The sequence below is a fragment of the Monodon monoceros genome, unplaced genomic scaffold (assembly GCF_005190385.1).
Source record: "Monodon monoceros isolate NGI ecotype Baffin Bay Population unplaced genomic scaffold, NGI_Narwhal_1 Super_Scaffold_7, whole genome shotgun sequence".
Classification (NCBI taxonomy): Eukaryota; Metazoa; Chordata; class Mammalia; order Artiodactyla; family Monodontidae; genus Monodon; species Monodon monoceros.
In genome coordinates this window covers 88,463,776-88,484,691 of record NW_021703784.1, presented here as the reverse complement: position 1 = coordinate 88,484,691, position 20,916 = coordinate 88,463,776, and the positions used below count along the sequence as shown (strand labels likewise).

The following is a 20,916-nucleotide window of genomic DNA, read 5'->3' as shown; positions in this document are numbered from 1 at the left end:
TTGTCAAGCCACCAAAGGTATGATCCATGAAAGAAATAATTGATAAGTTGAACCTTATTCAAATTAAAAAGTTCTGCTCTGTGAAAGACACTGTCAGGAGAATGAGAGGAATGGGAGAAAATGTTTGCAAAAGATACATCTGATAATCGACTGTTATCCGAAATACACAAAGAACTTGTAAAACTCAACAATAAGAAAACAACCCCATTAAAAAAACAGGACAAAGACCTGAAGAGACACCTCACCAAAGAAGATATACAGATAACAAATACACATGTGAAATGATGCTCCTTATCCTACGTTATTAGGGCAATGTAAATTAAAACAATGACAACACTACATACCTATCAGACTGGCCAAAATTGAAAACATTGACAATACCAAATGCTGGTGAAGATGTGGAGCAACAGGAACTCTCATTCACTGCTGGTGGGAATGCAAAATGGTACAGCCACCTTGGAAGACAGTTTGATGATTTCTTACAAAACTAACTATACTCTTATCATACTATCCAGCAATTGTGCTTCTTGGTATTTACCCAAAAGAATTGAAGACTTATGTCCACATAAACACCTGCACACAGATGTTTATAGCAGATTAATTCATAATTGCCAAAACTTGGAAGCAAGCAATATGTCCTTCAGTAGGTAAATGGATAAATAAACTGTTATATATCCAGACAATGGAATATTATTCAGTACTAAAAAGAAATGAGCTATCAAGCCATCAAAAAAAAAAAAACAACATGGAAGAATCTTAGTGCACATTATTAAGTGAAAGAAGCCAATCTGAAAAGGCTACATACTATACAATTTCAACTGTATGACATTCTGGAAAAGTCAAAATTATGGAGACAATTAAAAAAATCATTCGTTGCCCTGGGTTGTGGGGAGAGAGGGGAGAGATGAATACGTGAAGCACAGAAGATTTTTAGGGCAGTTATACTACTATGTATGGTACTATAATGGTAGATACATGTCATTATACTTTTGTCCAAACCCATAAAATATACAATACCAAGATTGAACTCACGCAAACTATAAACTTTGGGTGATAATGGTGTGTCAAAGTAGGGTCATTAATTGTAAAAAATGTATCACTGTGGTGTGGGATGTCCATAGTGTGGGAGGTTTTGCATGCGTGGGGATAGGAGATATATGGGAACTCTGTACTTCTTGTTCAAGTTTGCTGTGAACTTGAAACTTCTCTATAAGTTTGTTAAAATAGACAAAAATACAACAGACCATCTGCATTTGTATCATTTTAAGGATTGTGTCCAAACTTCTTAGTGTGGCATGTGAGATCTCTCATGAACTTGTCCCTGCCTAACCATGCATGTTAATTTCTTACGCCCACACTTTGTGTATATGTGTATATACACATACACAAACACACACAAACACATTTTCCCCACCTCTCACTCTAATCATTCAGAACTTGTTGTTCATTGAAGCAAAGTCACTCAGAGCTGTCCCCTCTTGAGTGGTGAGAGTTTCTGCTCTTCTTTGATTGTCTAGTTCTTCCTTGTCTTTCAAGCCTTATTTCTTCAGAAGGCTGTTCTTAATTCTCCTCCAATCTAATTCAAGTGCCTCTAATTGCACCCAGTATGTACCTTCTTTTATCATAGAAGATGTCATATTATTCTAGAATTGTTTATATATGTATATATGTGCTGTATCATTCAATAGATGATGAATTCCTTGAAGTAGAATCTGTGTTGTTTTATCACAGTTCTATGTCCATAGTTGGTGCTTTAGAAAAATTTGTTAGATAAATGAATGGTGACCAGAGGGTGTGGAGTAAGCTCTGATCTTAGAGAATTCCCAGGGTTGACAACTGTGTATGGCAATCTGACCTTAAGGGAAAGTGTGTGTAGTTGCTGGAAGCATTTTACATCTTTAGTTGGAGAGGGCCAACTTCAATCCCTGGTGATGTCAGTATGGCAGCTTTCACCAGCCTGAAAGTCCTCTGGCACTGAAAATACATAAAGTCTGGAAGCTGTTTATGAGACTGAGAAGGTGAGTCAATAGACCCTGTTCCAAGTTGGCAAGAAGGAACATAGTCCTAAACAGCTAACGCGCCATAGTTCACATTAAGCTTCTCATTAATTTAAATGTTAATGTAAATTCAAAACATGTTGTATTGATTTGGAACTATTTTTTATGAATACTGCATAACTGAGCTCTCTAGAAGCAGAATCCAAATGGACATCTCTTCACACCAACTTATGATTAAGAAAAAAAATGAGGCTTTCTCTTCTTCTCTCTCTTGTTTTGTTATGTAAAATCATTTTGTTTTAGTTATGAGGCCTAGCTATGAGAAGCTATGAGAACTTCTGGCTTTGAGTGCCACTGATTTAGACAGTCCTCAGCAAAAGATCAAATTCTGAATGTATTCTTTCAGAGTATTGCATATGTGATTTCAAATATATATGGAGATCAGTGTCTTTTCCATTTCACTGATGAGAAACCTAAAGTCTCTGGGACCGTGCTGGTGATTTCAGTCTATTTTGTTAGTTCTTCATCCAGAATCTCTTTCATCGGGATTTATAGTTCCTTATTTAAAAGGAAAACACATTTTTCAAAGGATGTCTTAAGACGTCACATAAGAGAAATGATGCTGATGATAATGCTGATGAAGATGATATCTGGTAATTTTTGTATATGCTTCCTTACTCTGTGCCAGATCCTTTTAAAACAATTTCTCACTTAATCCCCAGAACAGCACAGAGAGGAAGCTTCTCTCATTACCCTATTTTACAGATTAGGAAACTGTCCCATAAAGAGATTAAGTCACTTTCCTAAAGTTCCACAAACAGAAAGGGATGTTGCTGGCCCTAGGACTCAGGTTGGTCTGACCTCGAGGTCTTTTTCATGAGCATTATTCTCTCTGGGTCTTAAATCACACAGTGTGATTGATACATGCAGACCTAGAGTAGTAAATTTCTTTTTGAAGAGATGCATATGAACATGTAATTAAGGATTTGGTGTTACTATTGAGACGTTGGGTGGATGGATGAAATCCAGAAACCTGGTCTTAGTTCCTGAACACCTTATATCTTATTTCCTTCACTTATACACTATGAAATTTGAACTAATTGATTAGTGAGGCCTCTTCCAGACCCACATTCTGTGAGTCTGTGTAATGATATGATTCACTTTGTTCTGATCAACAAACTCTCTGCTTGGTTCTTCTCTTCACAACCACCCACTACAGTGCTTCTTCACCTCTGATGCCTCTGCACCTGCAGGCAGCCCCACCTAGCTCACTTCTCTGTACTCACATGCGTACAAAGTGAGCATCCTGATATACACACATTTATTTGAAACACGCTAAATACCAGGCAGAAAACTCAGGCTAGAAGATGGAAAAAGCAGCATTTTGTTCTCCTGAACACAGAAATGAAATACAAAAACCATAGTCCTGGAGAGAAATCAGACAAGACCTTCATATGCCAAAAGAAAAAATACCAACCAATGCATTCAGAGGCTCAGATAATAAAGGACTGAGAGAACCTATTGAAATTGAATATTTACTGGCCTAGGTGTAGCCAACAAGCTCTGTAGGGCCAGGGTATATAGCATAGTAAGGACTGTAGACTCTGGGATCACACAAACCTGCTAACTTCACCACTTATTATCTCTCTTTGGGCAGTTGACTCATGCCTCAGTTTCTTCACCTATAAAACGAGAATCATAATTCAAAATTTTAATAGGGTAGTTATAAGGCTTAATCTGTAAAATGTGGAGAGTTTATTCCAGCACCGGTTATGTAACACAGGCTTAAATTACTCTCCATTACTTACTAACAACAACAAAAAACGTTCATGGGTCAGTTTTAAAATTATCTTTGTAAACAGTAATTGTAGTTATCACTCAATTCTCAATTTTAGGAATTGTTATTGTTTTTGCAGGGCAATGATATATGAAATAACAATTAGATATGAATACTTCACCCAGAAATATTTTTCCCTTGGAAGATATCTGACAGGGAGAAAAAGTCATGATATAATGTCAAATTCTGTAAGCTATCTTACAAATAGCCTCTAGTCCTGCAGTTTCTACAGAATTCCAACGTCTTCCTCTCAACATTAGCATAACAGGAAGATAGACAGCTGAGCCACTGGCCCCAAAGGGTTATGAATCCTGTGAATTAAAAAATCCAATTTTACTAAAGTCCATGAGATACATAGTTGATTTATTCAATAGAAAAACCTGAAATTGATTACAGTCAATCTAGTATTATTTACCTACAAGTAACTAATTGCCCAGCAGAGATAGAAGCCAGTAACTGAGTACCTAGAATAAATTTACAAAAATTCAAGATTTATCTAAACATGAGGACTTTGCTACCATAAATTCCTCCTGACAATGCTACCTATATCACACCACATCCTCAGAAGGAAAATTATCACAGAATTTGAAAGATGGCAGGGGACTTGGAGGAAATTCTGCGCAAAGCTCTTAAGTTTATATGTGGAGAGATTAAGACATGGAAAAGTTTAGATACTTGTCCAAAATTGCCTACCTAATTATGGTAGGGTTATGAATTGAATCTAGTTCGATTCTTAGTCTAATACCTGTATTTACTTATTTTCTTTATTGCTATATCAAACTGAGAAATATGTTAATTACAGTGTATGTTTTCTAGCTTTTTTAATGTCCATTTGGCTATTAGGGTTAGAATAAACTGATAATTATCTCTATTGTTTTCAACTTATGACAGAGGGATGAGGTAAAAGTAAGAAGTCTCCCAAGCTTCTCCAATGAAGTGTGTATGACACATGACACACTTCAGTAATGCAATGCACTGACCATTGACAAAGGAAAGAAGGATCAGCAAATTTAGAAATGAGTAAACTACAGTAAATATCTGTATCTCTATCTTTGCATCTATGTCAGTGTTTATGTCTGTCTATCTGTATTAGAAAAATGAATGACTAAATTCTATTGGGGGAGCATGACAGGCTGGAATATCTAACACTAAATTTGTTCTCAATTGTATAGTATGATTTAAAAATATGATATTTGTGTTGTCTTCCTCCAGGTATAAAAGAAACGTTATCCACAGAAATCCAGAACACTTCTCTAACCTCTTTGGATTTTCTCGGGAAGATCAGGACCGGTTGAGAAATTTTGATACGGTAAGTAAGTTCCAAGTACCACTAACCTGTTTTCTTGTGGCTTCCATTCTAGCTTACAAAGTTCAGAACAAAAGTGATGTTCTATAAGTCAAAAGAGTAGACAAATGGAAAGCCAGATTCCACTTTTTATAAATGATGCAGTTAATATCTGAAAATGTTGTTTCAGCATGTAAGCTTCCTAACATTTAACTCCAGCACTAGATAGATTTACCCATCCAGTCCCTGGAAGTGCTAGGCAACTGCAGGCTCTCTCGACATGGCAGGCTGCCCCGTAAAATTTCCAGTGTAGATACCAGGTGTGAATTCTTCTTCCTGTAAATACCCAGCCCTAAAGCTGAAAGTGAAGAGAATGGGTTAAACTATAACCGACGAAGTTTTGCTCCCCAGTTCACCAATCACATAAGCAACTCTAATGACCAAGGGAAGGAGAGAGAGTAAGGCAAGTACAGAGAAGCCAGAATAGCTAATATAATGGAATTTTTTTCCAATGGAGAAATAAAATAGAGATAGGGAATAAGTGTTCTTCCCAAATACCATTGAAGAATAGGAGAGTCCTGCCAAGAAGAGGAAGGGCTCTTTACAGTTTGCATGAGGATTTTGTTAACCTGGTAGCACGCTAAGAGAACCCCTCCTGAGTGATGGAGGGAGCCACAGCACTGTGATTTCTCCTGCTTAAAGAAGCAAGCCAGATTCTAAGCAGAATTTTTGCCAACTGCCTGTTAGACATCATGTATTATTAGAATCACAATGGGCATGTTGTCTGTATTGTCACAGAGCATATGGCTATATGATAGACTGCTGGCATTTGTGGTTTTTACTGTTTTTAAAAATCCCATTACATATAGTAATTTTTAATTTTTCAGGCATACTATTAAATTATTCTGTAAAGAGGGTGTGGAGGGAACAGTTTATCCAGGTAAGTGAGCTTAGCTGACTTTTTAGTGGACTTGTCTCGATGGGAATTGTAATTGTAATTTAATATATCATCTGTGTCTCCTGGATTTATTTGTTGGTAAACATAAAACCAAGGAAAGGAAACTTATTGAAAGTATAGAAAAACAATCATAAGCTTGAAGAAAAGTAAAATAATAGACTTGGTATAGGGCTATGGACCAAGCCAAGCATCTGTAGAAGGTCTTGGTAGCAGCACCCACTTAATAGTTTCAACTGGTTGGTGCCTCTAGAATAAATGAACCATGTTCCCTTTCATCTTGCTATTTCTTCATCTGAGATTCAAGATCATGCAAGAAAAAGTTTTATTTTGGCCATGCAATTTGGTCAGATTTTGGTGGTTTGCCCTCCCCTTGGTTATACTGGAGTAGCAAAAGAAAACATACAATGGATAGGAAAGTTTTATCTTCTATAATGGAACAGCAGTCATCTGGATTTGCCACTCCACCACGAATACATATCATGGAGAATAATTAATCATCAAAAATGAGATAGGGCTTAGCATCAGGATGAAGGAGTCTATATTTAATATTATTTAATCCACAGCACCTTGTAGCATAAAGGGTGTATCACCTACTAACGTGGGTGATCTACAAAAATGTATGTACTACAGTGACATTTAGAAAGTTAATTATTGGCAAATGTCTCTTGGGTATATCCTTAAAGAATGTCAAGGGACTACTAGATTGATCAACCTTTTAACTTTGACACTCAAAAGTTGTATTTCTGCAAGGTTTATGTAAGCTTGAAAGTATGAAATCAACTAGTCCCCCAAAATGAAAAATCTTTTGCTGAAAGAGAGAAAAGGACCAGTAAGGATATAAAAAAGACTGGAAATTCACTGGGGGAGCCAAACCTAAAAATCTTTCATAAAGCAAAAACCTTAACGAGGGGAGGGATAAAGTGGTTCTAGGTTAGTAGGGCTTTCTGCTCCAGAAAGAAACAAATGCAAATCCTAATTTAGAACCCTAATTTAAGACCTCAGGATTCCTCCAGATGAAGTTCAACCAAAGATGTGCTCACTGTTGATATTTAGTAAAAATAAATATATCTGTTGAAAAAAATGATTGAATGAATAATTAATTTTAAATATATTAGACAATTTTCCAAAATATACATGTTTAACCATCTGTTTTTAAATGAGTCCATATCAGTTTTCTCCCCTTTTTCCATATCCTCAAATCCTTTATAACATTATTCTTTTAGCATAGCATTAGGAAACCAAAATGAAAAAACATAAAACAAAAAAAACACAGGTAACTTAAGAGGAAGCTATTATCCATCCCTGATAGATCTATCCTAAAGAATTTACCTCAGAAGTTCAAGGCTATCTGGTTCCTGTGCACCAATAAATCACAGCATAATAAAATCAAACCATAGTGGGGGCATTCTAATTTTAATTTTTTCTTGAGATTTATGAAGTATCTAATCGTATTTTGAATCAGTTAGTAAAATGAATGGATAGCAGGTTCTGTAGGAATGTTTGGATATTCAGGGAAATTTTCCAACAACCTTCTGCAAAAACATATTAAAATCTTAGGGGAGGTCAGAGAATACAACCATTCCTCTGATTAACTATCACAGCTCTTCCCTATCTATTGTATATAAACTCTGGCATGCAGATTTTTGTCCCATTTGGAAATGTTATCCTAATAGGAATTGGCCTACCAGCACTTATTTCTGACTTCTCCTTGCTAATAGAAGGACTGAGAATTACTGTCTTCTGGAAGGTGGTCAAACAAACAGTGCAACAGATTGGAACAAGTAAGGTTCCAAATAGCCTTGTCAGGTTTGTGATTCATATACAAAAAGTAGAAATCTACATGGGTAAATTGCAGTGGCTGTTCCTTGATGATTGACATTTTTATTTAGGAACAAATAGAGTTCCACTTATTCCTGGAAACCTATCTATAAATTAGATCCCCCAATGTCTAAAATGAGATATGTAATTTGAAGTGAAACAATATTATTGCCCCAATCTAAAGAGAACTAAAAGGATATTTGCTATTATCACATCCATGGGAATTTTTTGATAAAAAATACATAGCTTTTTCCGGTTTGGGTTGTCTCTGAAATGTGGCAGTATTGGTAGTGGCTGAAAGAGTTATTAGAGCTGATTCATAGAGTTCATGGTAATAGAAAAAGCATGCCCACATTCCCATGACTCAGGCCCTCGTTAACAAATATTTACACCATAAATCTGGTGTAGCCCTATTCAGGGAGATCTCAAGCCCTATGGGATGCCTCCTCCTAGATCTTTACATTAAAAACTGAATTAAAACACTCAGTAGTGACAAGAGTATAGAGAAATAGTGTTTTTATAAATGGATGTTGAGAGTGTAACTTGATAAAACTTTCTGGAGACTAACATGGCATGTTATCAAAAGTCTTTAAAATGTGCCTGCCTCTGACCTAACATTTTCTTTACTAAGATTTATCTTAAAGAAATCAGTAAACAAATGAATATAGATATATGTACATGCATAAGCACTGGAGCATTGTAAACAGTTGCAATATATTAGAAACAACCTAAATACCTGAAAACAAAAGATTTCTTATAATACGGCCTGTTGATATAATAAAACACTATACAGTCATTAGTAATGAAGTTGCTGCTCTGAATATATAGACATGAGAATATGTTCACAATACATTATTAATTTAAAAAATCTGATTACAGTAATTTGTGCAAATATGATATCAATAATTATATGTTACATATATATTATGTATTTTATATGTATAGAAAGAAATCTGAATAATAAGGTTATGGCTTATTCTTTTTGTATATTCTTTTTTTAACAGAAATAAATAGGCATGTAAGTATATAACTTGAGAGGAAAAAAATAAATTGCAAACTAAGGGAAAAGTTCTTCAAAGGGTAAGAGAAGACCCTCTACCTCCATGAAAAGATATATACACATACTACCTCTTTATAATCCATATTGTTTTCACTCTAGAAGGAGGCCTTGAAAGGAGGTGGATCTGTGGACCTATCGTGTTTTCCTGGGAATGGGGCTGAGCTGTGACTCCAATTGTCCTACTTTATAAGTGATGACATCTCTTGCCTGTTGCTGTAAGTCATAGAATTGAGGGGCTATGGCCACTAGCAATAGGGTAACAAGCATGGGGGAGGGGAACTTCAAACAAAACCAGTTGGTCATTTACAAATAGGACTAAAGAACAAGAATGTGAGATATAATTCCCAGGGCTGGGATTGAAAAGAGACATTGAGGATGATTGAAAGGGGAAGGCAATAATATATGCGCTGCTCAGTAACAGGGTAAAGCCAAGATTACTTCTGGTGTGGTACATATTTGGTTCTCAGTGAAAAGAGTACCTGAGTGGCAGTGACGAAAATGTCAGATTCACAACCCTGAAAGCCTGTAAAGTGCAAAAGAAAGGGTGCCTGCTCAGGAAGGTGCCAACGTGTTGCTTGGGAGAACTTGAGCTCTTGTATAACCACTATCAAATCTTCGGAAGCAACTAAATTCTCAAGTAAATGCCCTTCAAGCTAAGCCCCCTTTTCTTTCATCCAAATTGCTGACACTGCCCCTTCTAGAATATTGCAATGTCCACTAAAAAAATGAACAATCTAAAAATTGAGAGTTATGTTTTTATTCCAGGAACTTACTGAGGACTACAGCCCAGGAATCGGCCTCTCCGATAGCTCTGAGGAACTCTTCCAAAGAGGTAAGGGAGAAGCCAGGATATATAGGAGATTTTGCTGAAAAAACAAAACCAAAAAACACGTAGTTGGTCATCCAGAGATTACTGTTAATCACAAAAAACAGACATCTCAAGTTAATAATTTTAGTGTTTTTCTACGTATAGGAAGATCCGAGAGTCTGGGCTCATCAAAATTATTCCTTTCGTATGCATTTTAACTATCTAGGGCCAGTATTGTGCTTTTCTCCATCCTGAATTCCCCTCAGCGTTCACCACTGGGGGGAGTTGCAGTGGCTGATGGCTTGATGGAGGGCAACATACATTGTTTACTGAAATGGCAGGCAACATTTTTTGTCAATGAGAACCACCACCATACCACATTCATGGAGTAGCTAGTAACCCTGAGGTAAAGAAAGGGTCCTTTGCATTTAAGGGTAAGACGGGAGCAGCCCAGTAGATCCAAGTTCCCTGGAAATCGCTTTCCACTTAGCATTCTTGAGTGGATCTGTGTTGGTGCCATGAAAGGTTAGGAATTTCTCTGTTAAGAGATCTTGAATGGTATCCTCTTATCTTATCGTTACTATTGTCATAAAAATAATGGCTGGTAACAGTAATGGAGGAAGGACTTCCTATGCATATTACTGGAACTAAGCCTCTTCCCAGGAATTATCTCAGTGAATCCTCAAGCACCCTTTCAACCTTCATGTCAGAGATAAAGACACTGAGGGGAAGAGAAGTAACTGTTCAAGGTCATTCAGATAGAAAGGAGGTGGATGTGGGATTACAATCTAGGCAGTATGATTCAAATCTTCTTAAGCTTTGGCAGCTCTTCTGACTCTGTAGAGCAGAACACATTATAATGTTTATTTCTGATGACAGTTGTTTGAAGTAACAGTAATCATTAACGAAGTCTGACATCAGATATAACAAAGCAAGAGGCCCACAGTACTCTGACGTTGGAGTTTTCAGATATTCTTTTTTTTTTTTTTTAATAACAAAAGAGGGGAATTGGTGGGTTAGAACCCCATGACTCATCTTTAGTTTTCTTCTTTTGCCCTAACCTAAGGAATACATCTATGATAAATAACAAGATATGAAAGACTTCCATAGCTTTAAAGGAAAGATGTCCAAAGCATATAGCATCGTATGGTAGTATCATACTTGAAGGGGGAAAAGCACACTCTAAGGATAGAGTATTTAGTTAAGTGGTAACCATTTGGAAAACAGAGGTGAAATGAAAATTGCCTGCTAAGTGTCAGCTGTTCCACAGCACATTTCAGCTAAGAATGCTTAGAAATAAAATACCTGAGAAGCCAAACTATTTGCAGTTACATTTGTATGTGATCTTATTTTCTCTGTGTGTGAGACAGCCTTCAAGGCTGTCACTGTCATCATGGAGCATTCACTCACTCGTTCAATAAATGTTTATTGAACATGTATATCATGCTGTGGAGCTAGGCACTGGGGTGACCCAGTGATTTTATATTCTCTTTTGTGGAGTGAAGCAAGGACAGAACCGAGGAGCTTAATATCTTAATAGTGTGTGGTAGAGATGAGAAGAACAGATGCACATTAACATAAAGATATATGCGCTTGCCCACATATATGCATATGCTTTCTTGCCACACTGCAGGAGAGAAATATCAATCACACTGAAGATATTAACAGAATGTCTGGGTGGCTCCCGCCTCAGTTGTGGAAGATTTCATGGATGAGCTGAGTTTTGAAAAGTTTTGGAAAAAATGACAGCATAAAGTATGGTGGCACAGAATATGGAGACATATTCTGTTTTGGCAGAGATAATGACACAAAGGATCTGAAGAATCCTCAGTGTCTTCAAGGAGTGTAATTTGAATTAGGAGATAGCTCAGGTGAACTGGTTAGTGGCGGTTGAAATAGCAGAATTTATGTGTATGTTTTTTGGAATATTTTTAAGTGGAGTCTAAAGACAAGGCAAAACAAGACACCCTCTCCATATCCTTTCTGTAGAATCTAAAGCCTTTGCATGTGAGATGATACGTAATTATTACCCTTAATTCTAGCAAAGGAAAAAATAAAAGTAAACCAAAATCCTTTTCAAAGGCTTTGGCTTTAAATCAAGCTGGGATAAAGCCCCAGCTTTGCAAATTACTTTTTAAACTTAAAAAAGTTACTTGCTTCTCTTGCCTTCAGATCCTCTATACAGAAGGGTTATTGGGAATCAATGAATGTAAAGAAATTAGCATACTGTCAGACACATAATACATGCTCATTAAACTTAAGCTAGGTTATTATCAATAATACCTCTTTACCATTTCATTAAAATATAGCACACACTGATTGATGCACAATAATATGCAATTTGGTTTTTGCTTTAAAAATAGGTTTATTGAAATATCACGATATCCTGCAAATTGTGGCAAGCAGTGTGGTACAATATGAATAGAGTAGAGTCCTACTACAAGGACATTGGTGTCTATTGGAACATTTTTAACTAACTGCAATGACTAGTTGGGGGTGGTGATTTGTTCTGATTTGTTCTTTACTTATCTATCAATGCCTAAGAAATTCAGGGCTCTCTAAAGCATTTTTTGATTATCAGAAAACAATTTCCAAACGCCTCTAGAACGCTGTACTGTTGACGCATTTTTGTACTTTAAAAAGTATGTTCTGGTTAATAAAATACTTTTACCTTTATAAGATATGATGCTCACAAGGGGCCTGGGAGGTAAGCCCAGGGCTAGAGGGGATGAATGGAGGGGTGGGAAGATGACTGGAGGAAACTGACATTTCAAGGATTGAAATGACTTGACAGAACCAAGGGAGTAAGAAAGCAGGAATTTCTTCTTTATGTTGCCTCTGCATAGAATGAATGAGTCACCTGTTATTCCTTGGACTCCAGGCTGTGCCAGCCCTGAGGAAGTGAGTGAGTCTCTGGCATGTGTTTGTGAAATGTTCAGTTTTCTTCTTTAACCACTCTTTCTTTTCTCTAGTCAAATATAATTCCCTGCTGCTCCTGGGCTTCTGGACAGCTACTAAGATCACACCTCTGCTCCTTCCTTTTCCTTCCCCTTTGATCAAAAACACTTTATTCTGCAATAATAATAACTGGAATAAAATGTGTTATATCCACACAATGGAAAATTATTTGGCAATCAACAGGAATGAAATTCTGGTATATCCTATGACATGGATGAAACTTGAAAACACTATGTTGAATGAAAGAAACCAGACACAAAAGATGACATATGGTATGATTCCATTTATATGAAATGTTGAATATGAATATGATATAGATATAGTTCAATAGCAATTTGAATACAGATTAAGCAAATGTATAGAAATAGAAAGCCGATTAGTGGTTGCCAAAGGGAGGTGAGAAGGATGGGGAATGACCACTAATGGGTAGGGAGGTTTCTTTTGAGATGACCGAATGTTCTAAAATGAGACTGTAGTATGGTTGCACCACTGTAAATGTACTAAAAATCATGAATTGTCCATTTAAATGAGTGAATTGCATGGTATATGGATTGTACCTCAATACAACTGTTAAAAAATAATAATAACAGGAATGGCCAAAATTATTGTAACCATGTCATGTTTGCATGGGATAAATATTTTGCATATATTAAGTTTGCATATCTATTTAACCCTCAGAACAACCCTCTGAAGCTGGTACTGTTTTTATTTCCATTTTCTAATATGAACAAACTGAGAAAAATTAATCATCCAAGGTCACACAGCTAGTAAATGGCAAAGGTAGGATTTGAACTTGGGAAGTCTGGCTTCAGAACTCTGCTCTGAACTACCTTGAAATACCTTCACATGCAATTGACAGTCTTCCTCTATCTTTATATTCTCTATTATCCGGCCACATGGGAATACTTACTGTGCGCAGATCTCCCCCGTGCCCTTCCTTGCAATTATTCATATGCTTTCTCCCTTCCCATTCATTTTTTCTCCACAACTTTGAGGTATAACTCATATATAATAAATTGGACGTATTTGAAGTGTACAATATCATATGTTTAGATATATATAAGCACTGCCAAACAGTCTCCACAGACTCTTGATCTTGGTCTCCACAATCAAGATAATCAAGATAATAAAATTATCTATCACCCCCTAAAGTTTCCTCATGATCCCATGTCCCCCTTCTATTCTGACCCTCCTCCCCCAACTCATTCCCAAGCCACTCTTGATCTTTTTCTGTCATTACAGATTCACTTTTGTTTGCTGGAGTTTTATGTAAAAGGAATCATATAGTATATAATTCTTTTCGTCCAGATTCTTTTCATAATTATTCTCATATTTATTCATGCCATTTCATTTCTCAAAAGTGTAGTGGTCCTTATTGCTGAGTAATATTCCATTAACTATGTATACTGCAGTTGGCTTATTCATTCAGGTTTTGATGTACATTTGGATTGTTTCCAGCTTTTAGCTATTGCAATTAAAGATGCTATGAACGTTGGTACACAGATCTTTGTATGGACATATGCTTTCATTTCCTTTGCATAAATACTCAGTAGAATGGCTGTATCATATAGTAAACTAAACTCTTCTAATATTTTACATTCCTACCAGCAATGACTGACAGTTCTAGACCCTCCACTTCCCTGCCAACACTTTTTGATCTTAGTCATTCTAATAGGTATATAGTGTTATCGCATTTCATGGTGGTTTTAACTTGCATTTCCCTAGCCACTAATGATGTTGAGCATCTTTTAATATGCTTATTTGCATCATTCTCGTTAGAGTTGTCTGTTTTCTTATTAGGTTTTGTGAGCTCTTTATGTATTCTGGTATGTCTTTTGTGAGATATATGGTTTGGAAATATTTTCTTCCCGTCTGTAGCTTATCTTTCCTTTCTCTTAAAAATGTCTTTTCAAGAGCTGAAGCTTTTAACTTTGGTGAAGTCCTATTTATTATTTTTTTCTTTTATGGATCATGTGTATTATATTAAAATATTTTTGCCAAAATCAAGATCATGAAGACTTTTCGCCTATGTTTTCTTCTGCAAGCTTTATAATTTCACACTTCACAGTTAGGGCTATGAACAATTTTGAGTTAATTTTCACATGTGGCATGAGGTATGGACCAAAGTTCACAGTTTTGCATATGGATATCTAATTGTTGCAGTACCTCCTGCTTAATGACTATCCTTTCTCCATTGAACTATCTTTGTACCTTTATCAAAACATTCCTCCTTATTTTTGCCTATCAAAATCAAACTTATCCTTCAAGGTCAAGTTTTGATGCCTCACTCTCTAGAAAACCACCCCAAAGTCTTCTACGTACTACACTTTGCATTCATTCATAGTCGAATTAAAAAAAATTCATATATTAATAGTGATTATATCCCATTGTGGAGTTTGGGATGATTCGTTATTTTGGCTAAGCACTTTGTCAGTACTATCTGAATTTTCTACCATTAGCACTTATACTTCATAGAGAAAAATAACTTGATTTTATATATTTATAGTATATTCCTTGTGACACACTTTTAAGTAGTTTTTTTTCCATTTTGAGCAAATAAAATCCAATCTACCTGATATATATAAATATATATATACATATATTTATATACACATACACACATACATTCTATTTGCTCGTGTAACCAAAAAATTCTCAGAACGGAGTAGCTTTAGGCATGGATAGATCTAGATACTCAATAACTAGTATGTGCAGTCTATCACTGCTAATCTCATAGCTCTGTTCTCATCACTGCTGGCATTTGTCTCAGGCAGCCTCTCCTGTGTGGTGGCAAAGAATTCCCCAAACAGCTATAGGTTTACATTACTTTGGCAGCCTCAGTGGATCAAGTTCCTTCCGTATTGTCCTAGTAAAACATTCTGTGGTTGGCATGCCTTGCGTCACCTGCCTTCTCACAACAGTTCTGTTAATAGGTTGGCCAAGTTATTTGTTACCACATGACTACATATTAGGTGGTCAACCTTGTCTGAGTGTCTGAACATTAAGTGCTGGAAAGAAAACTGAGAAGCTATATCAAAAGAATAACTAAAACATGGTAAAATGGCTAAAATAACCAATGCCTACTACTTTACCTTTTTATATCACCCAAACAATCTGGTTACATAGATATTGCCCAGATTTTAGAAATTTGGAAACTGAGGCGTAAAGAGATAGTAGACTTAATCAAGTTCACTGTCATAGTTTCCTATGGCCGCTATACCAAAGTACCACAAACTTAGTGACTTAAAACAGCACAAATGTATTATGTTTCTGGAGCTCAGAAATCAAAACCCAGCTCCAAGGGGATAAAATTAAGGTGTGAGCAGGGTTGCTTTTCTTTTAGAGGCTCCAAGTGAGTTTGTTTCCTGCCCTTCCCCAGCCTCCAATGGCCTTGGCTTGCGGCCCCTTGTTCTTTATTCAAAGACAGCAGCGTGACATCTTCAAATCCATTTCTCTCTAACTCTGACCCTCCTTACTTACTCTTATTGGAGCCCTCCTGGATAATCCAGGATAATCTCCTCATCTCAAAATCCTTGACTCAGTTATACCAGTGAGGTCTCATTTGCTACATAAGGCAACATATCCACAGGTTCTGGGGATTAGGATGTAGAAATCCTTGGCAGGGGGGCATTATTCAACCTAATATAGTCACAGTGCTGTTAAGTGTTAATGTTGAGAGGTAATGTTGAATTCATGTTTTCCAAATTGAAGATCAGTGTCTTTTCTACTTTATCACAGATGTATCACATAACAGTGGCTGTGTATAAGCTTGTCTAGGTTTCAAATTCCTAGAGAGCAGGGAATTTCACCTACCATAACAAACTCTGTGTGCGTGTGTGTGTGTGTGTGTGTGTGTGTGTGCGTGCGCGTGTGTGTGTGCGCGCGCATGCTCCTGTGGTGGACAGGAGGAGGGGGTGCTTTTTTCTAAGACAACAGGTAGAGGCAGAAAAAAAGGTTCCATTTCACTTTCCACCTTGCATCATTCCACAGTGGCAGTTGCCTCCTTGGCCCTCCCTCTTGATTAATAAAGCAATAGTGTAGGTTTGTTTGTACCTCCTTTATTTGATAAATTCTGTTTCCAGCAAAAGAATACAGATTCCATCAGTAGGCAAATCACTTAATAGTTTTCAAATGACAACTATAATTCTTTCTCAACTGTCCCTACATGTGCGAAGAGAAGCAGAGAACCAAGGCGGTTATATGAATAATTTAAACAATAAAACTCTATTGGCTCAATTATCTGATTATTTCAACAAGCATCTGGATACAATTTTAAGTTTTTCTTCTCTAACATTTTTTAGTTTACTTGAACATTTGGAGGCGTTGTCTTATAATAAATTATTTATTTCTTCTGTGCTCTAAATTCAATTTAACAAACATTTAATGAACAAATAATATATGACAGAAATTGTGCTCACTTCTATTGTGGCTAAAAAGGTAAAAAACAAAGAATCTTGTTCTCATGGAATTTTCAGTTCCAACAGGAGAATGATGCAATTATACCAATGACTATAAATTTTGGCAGAATGATTGAGGTAGAAAAATAATGGTAAAAATGTTTAAAGGGAGAACTATAATTCAGTTGGGAAAAATTTGGTGAAATTTCTGGTAGAAGTATCCTGGAGCATGGTTAAGAGTTTGCAAGGCAGAAGTAGCATAAGAGAGTGTCGTCGGTGGAAAGAACCACAAAACAAGGAGGCAGGAAACCTAGGACTAATCTTGGGAACCACAGGTCCTCTGGTTAAGCTGGGACATGGGGAATGTACAAGGATTCCCAAGAACTAAAAGACTTGAAGGAACCGTTTATGTCCAGCATCTAAAAGTATCTAATTTATTCATCCCAGCACCCTAGTAGTTTTCAATATGTTTGTATTGAGAAGATGTTTAGGCAATGTCTAGAGACACTTCCATTTCCAAAATGGGGGTGGGAGGGGGGGGGTGTGGGGGGAGGGAGAAGGCAGGGTGATACTGCCATCTAGTGGATAGAGGCCAGGGATGCTGCTAAACGTCCTACAAGGCATAGAGCATCCCCCCCAAAAAACAAAGAATTATCTGGCCCCAAATGCCAAACTGTGCCACAGATAATAAATGCTGCAGTTACCTTATGAGGCTGTATTATTATTTCCTTATCTGACAAACTGAAGTATTTTGAGATTACACATCTTGCCTGAGATCATTAAATAGTAAATGGCAGACCAAGATTAGGGTCACAATATAGTGAGGAATGTGGACATAATCAAGAAGCTAATGAGAGTCTCTGAACATGGACATGTCAATCATTGGAGCTGTAGTTCAATGACAATGCATGTCCGGTGCTTAGCCCAGTGCCTGACACATAGTAAGCACTCAATAAATGTTCCCTTCTCCTTTAAATGATAGCTGGGGATTTCAGTGATGCATCAGCTGTGAGGGGGCTCCATTGGAGGACAGAGAGACTGGGGACTAAAAGATAGTCTGGGACCAGGGCAGAGTGTTCGGAGTCTGAACTGGAGTGAAAGCATGTGTTATGTGCAGGAAGAGACACATGCAAAAAAATGTTACCCATGGGGGAACTGGAGAGCCTGACAAATGAACGAATGTGTGGGTGTGTGTCAGGGGGAGTTTTGAAAGTGACTCTGGTTTTGAACATGAGAAACTAATTTTCAGCTCACCGCCATGAAGGGAAGAGCTACCATGCTAGGAATGATTATACTCACTTAAATCAGACAAACTGAGACACAGAAAGGTAAGCAATTAGCTCAAGGTCAACCACATTTGAAGCTTTCTTTAGAAATATACGGAGAAGAAAAGCTTGACCTTTTTAAAGATACAATAACTAAATCTTCATAGGAGTGATAAGGACATAATGACATTTTCTTTAACATGCTTCCAAAAACAGTTTTAACATTCATTTTGCTATGTATTTGTATAGATGAAAGTAACTGTAGCCAGACATTCTGGCTGAATGAAATATGTAGAGATACCAAGGAAGAGTTTACCAGAGAGCATGGAGTGAGGTTCTGTATTTTTTTGTCACATGTGCTGCATTATTATGGGAGAGCAAAAAAAAAAAGAAACACTTGGCTGGCTAGGTAACAACGTGTGGGAGAAAGGAGAGGACTCACAGTAACTGAGAGCTTGGTAAAATATACATATTAACAATAGCAAATATCACTAATACCTAATGAGTGCTCATGAGATGCCAGTACTGTGCTAACTATTCCTCATGCGTTATTTCACTTTAATCCCATAAATGTATGAAATACGTGGGACCAGTGATAGATGAGGTCTCCTGGACTTCAAGAGGTTAGTGACTTACCCAAGATCACACAGATAGGAAGTAGTGGAGCCAATATTCAAACCTCAGCTGTTGGACTCAAGTGCCCAAGCTTTTACCCACTATTATGTACATGGCTAGAAGTTAGGAACATATATTCTTCCCTTTTTTTGTATTTGACAGAATATATATATAAGACTGTGCACAGCTGTCATTCATTTAAGCCCTACCTAAGGGCAACCAAAAGAATAGTTGTTCAGGGGACAACAGGCCTCCCTCTAAAATCCCCACCTTTACTCCTTATCAATGCTGTGCAGTTGGCTTCCAAATCTCACTTTTTACCATCTTAGCTCTTCTTTAAAAAATGTGGATCCCGTATCTTCCCTGTGAATTCCATGAAGAGAGGATACAGCCATGAACAAGAAAGGCAGTGCCCCTACTCCCATGGGCAACCCATTTCAGCAGACGAAGACAACTCCACAAATGGAGACAATCAGATAAGTGTTCTGCCCAAAATTAAAATATGGGGATGTGAGAGACATTGGGTGGCTACCTCAGCTGCCTGGGAGGGATGGTCTCTCTCAGAAGATCAAAAAGATCAGTGTCTGCAAAGAACAGAGAGAAAATGTTCTAGGCGGAGGGAACAACTAGTGCCAAGACCCTATTGTCCACACAGAAAGAAGCTAAGGTGTGGGAGCAATGAAGGAAGATAAAGTTGAAGAAAGGCTGAGAGGGGGTTGAAGCTAGGAAAAGTAATATTTTCTAAGCCAATAAAAGGAATTTTAATTTTAGTCCTCACACAATGAGATACCTTTTGAGCAGATCTCATCATCTTTTACCAGGGACAACCATCCAAAAGTTTAGCTTAAAGATACCAAGAAAAACTAAAGATACCAAGAAAAACTAATTTTACCTTGACTTTATCAGTTAATATTTCATATGAATGAGAGGGCGAGAGAGCCCCAAACTCTTTCAGCACCTTAATTTATACCTGAAAGGTGTGTTTTTGACACTTCAATCAATCAGTGGGTGCCATCAATCTGCATATTGTGTTACAAGAAACTGCCTTTCTTCTCGATTTTTCCTTTCCTTTTGTTCTCAGGAAATTAATTCATGTCATTTCCATTTGAAATCCTGTGGCATTTGACTGCACAGGCACTTAGAGGCACCCTTCTATGACTTGAAGCTTAGTTTAATGGCATTGCTTGTCAGCAGCACATCAAGAGAAAAGAGTCTGGACTGCCAGGCCCCTCGGGCCGCTGTTACATACGGAAGATGATTTGACACAGGTCTGTAGGTCTGTATGTGGTGGGCGCCAAAGGAGTCGACTGTGGTGAGTGATACCAGCAATTTGGTTCTTAACGTTTTTCCCATGCCGTATTTTGCTGTGAAAGGAATATTCGAGCAAGGATTTGTAAGATGTCATCAATTTCACTTTAGAATTTGGCTTTCTAAAAAGGCTGGAAACTTAGGGAGCATTTTCTGCAGTACTAGTCTGAGACACCTGATTTGTTTTAAAAAAGGTTGAATAACGTCGAACACACCATTCTGTGGATCTACATGAAAGCGCTTCTCCAGGCAGACGTATTCTGATTCTGATAAAAGCATAAAATTCAAGAGACCAAAGTGCCCTTAAAGGTCATCAGTCTAGCAAGTCCTAGACTTTAACACCTTTCGTGTCATTAAAATGAATAAATATACAGTGGCTCAACAAATGTTTCCAACTTTGGATTTTGCCAAATATTTACCTTTTAAAATGTTACTAAATAAAAATAAGAAAGGAAATTATAGCTATAAAAATACAGGACAGGGCTTCCCTGGTGGCGCAGTGGTTGAGAGTCCGCCTGCCGATGCAGGGGACACGGGTTCGTGCCCCGGTCCGGGAGGATCCCACATGCCGCGGAGCGGCTGGGCCCATGAGCCATGGCCGCTGAGCCTG

General features: G+C 37.3%; 1 protein-coding gene across 1 annotated transcript in view; it reads left to right on the top strand.

Annotated features, from left to right (window-relative positions):
• Positions 1-20,916, top strand: part of LRRC4C (leucine rich repeat containing 4C) — a 483,245-nt gene that overhangs the window by 291,698 nt on the left and 170,631 nt on the right. The window contains exons 3-5 of the mRNA XM_029207040.1: positions 5,047-5,143; positions 9,055-9,170; positions 9,721-9,787. The gene's annotated coding sequence lies outside the window, so the exon portion shown is untranslated. The remainder of the gene's footprint in view (positions 1-5,046; positions 5,144-9,054; positions 9,171-9,720; positions 9,788-20,916) is intronic.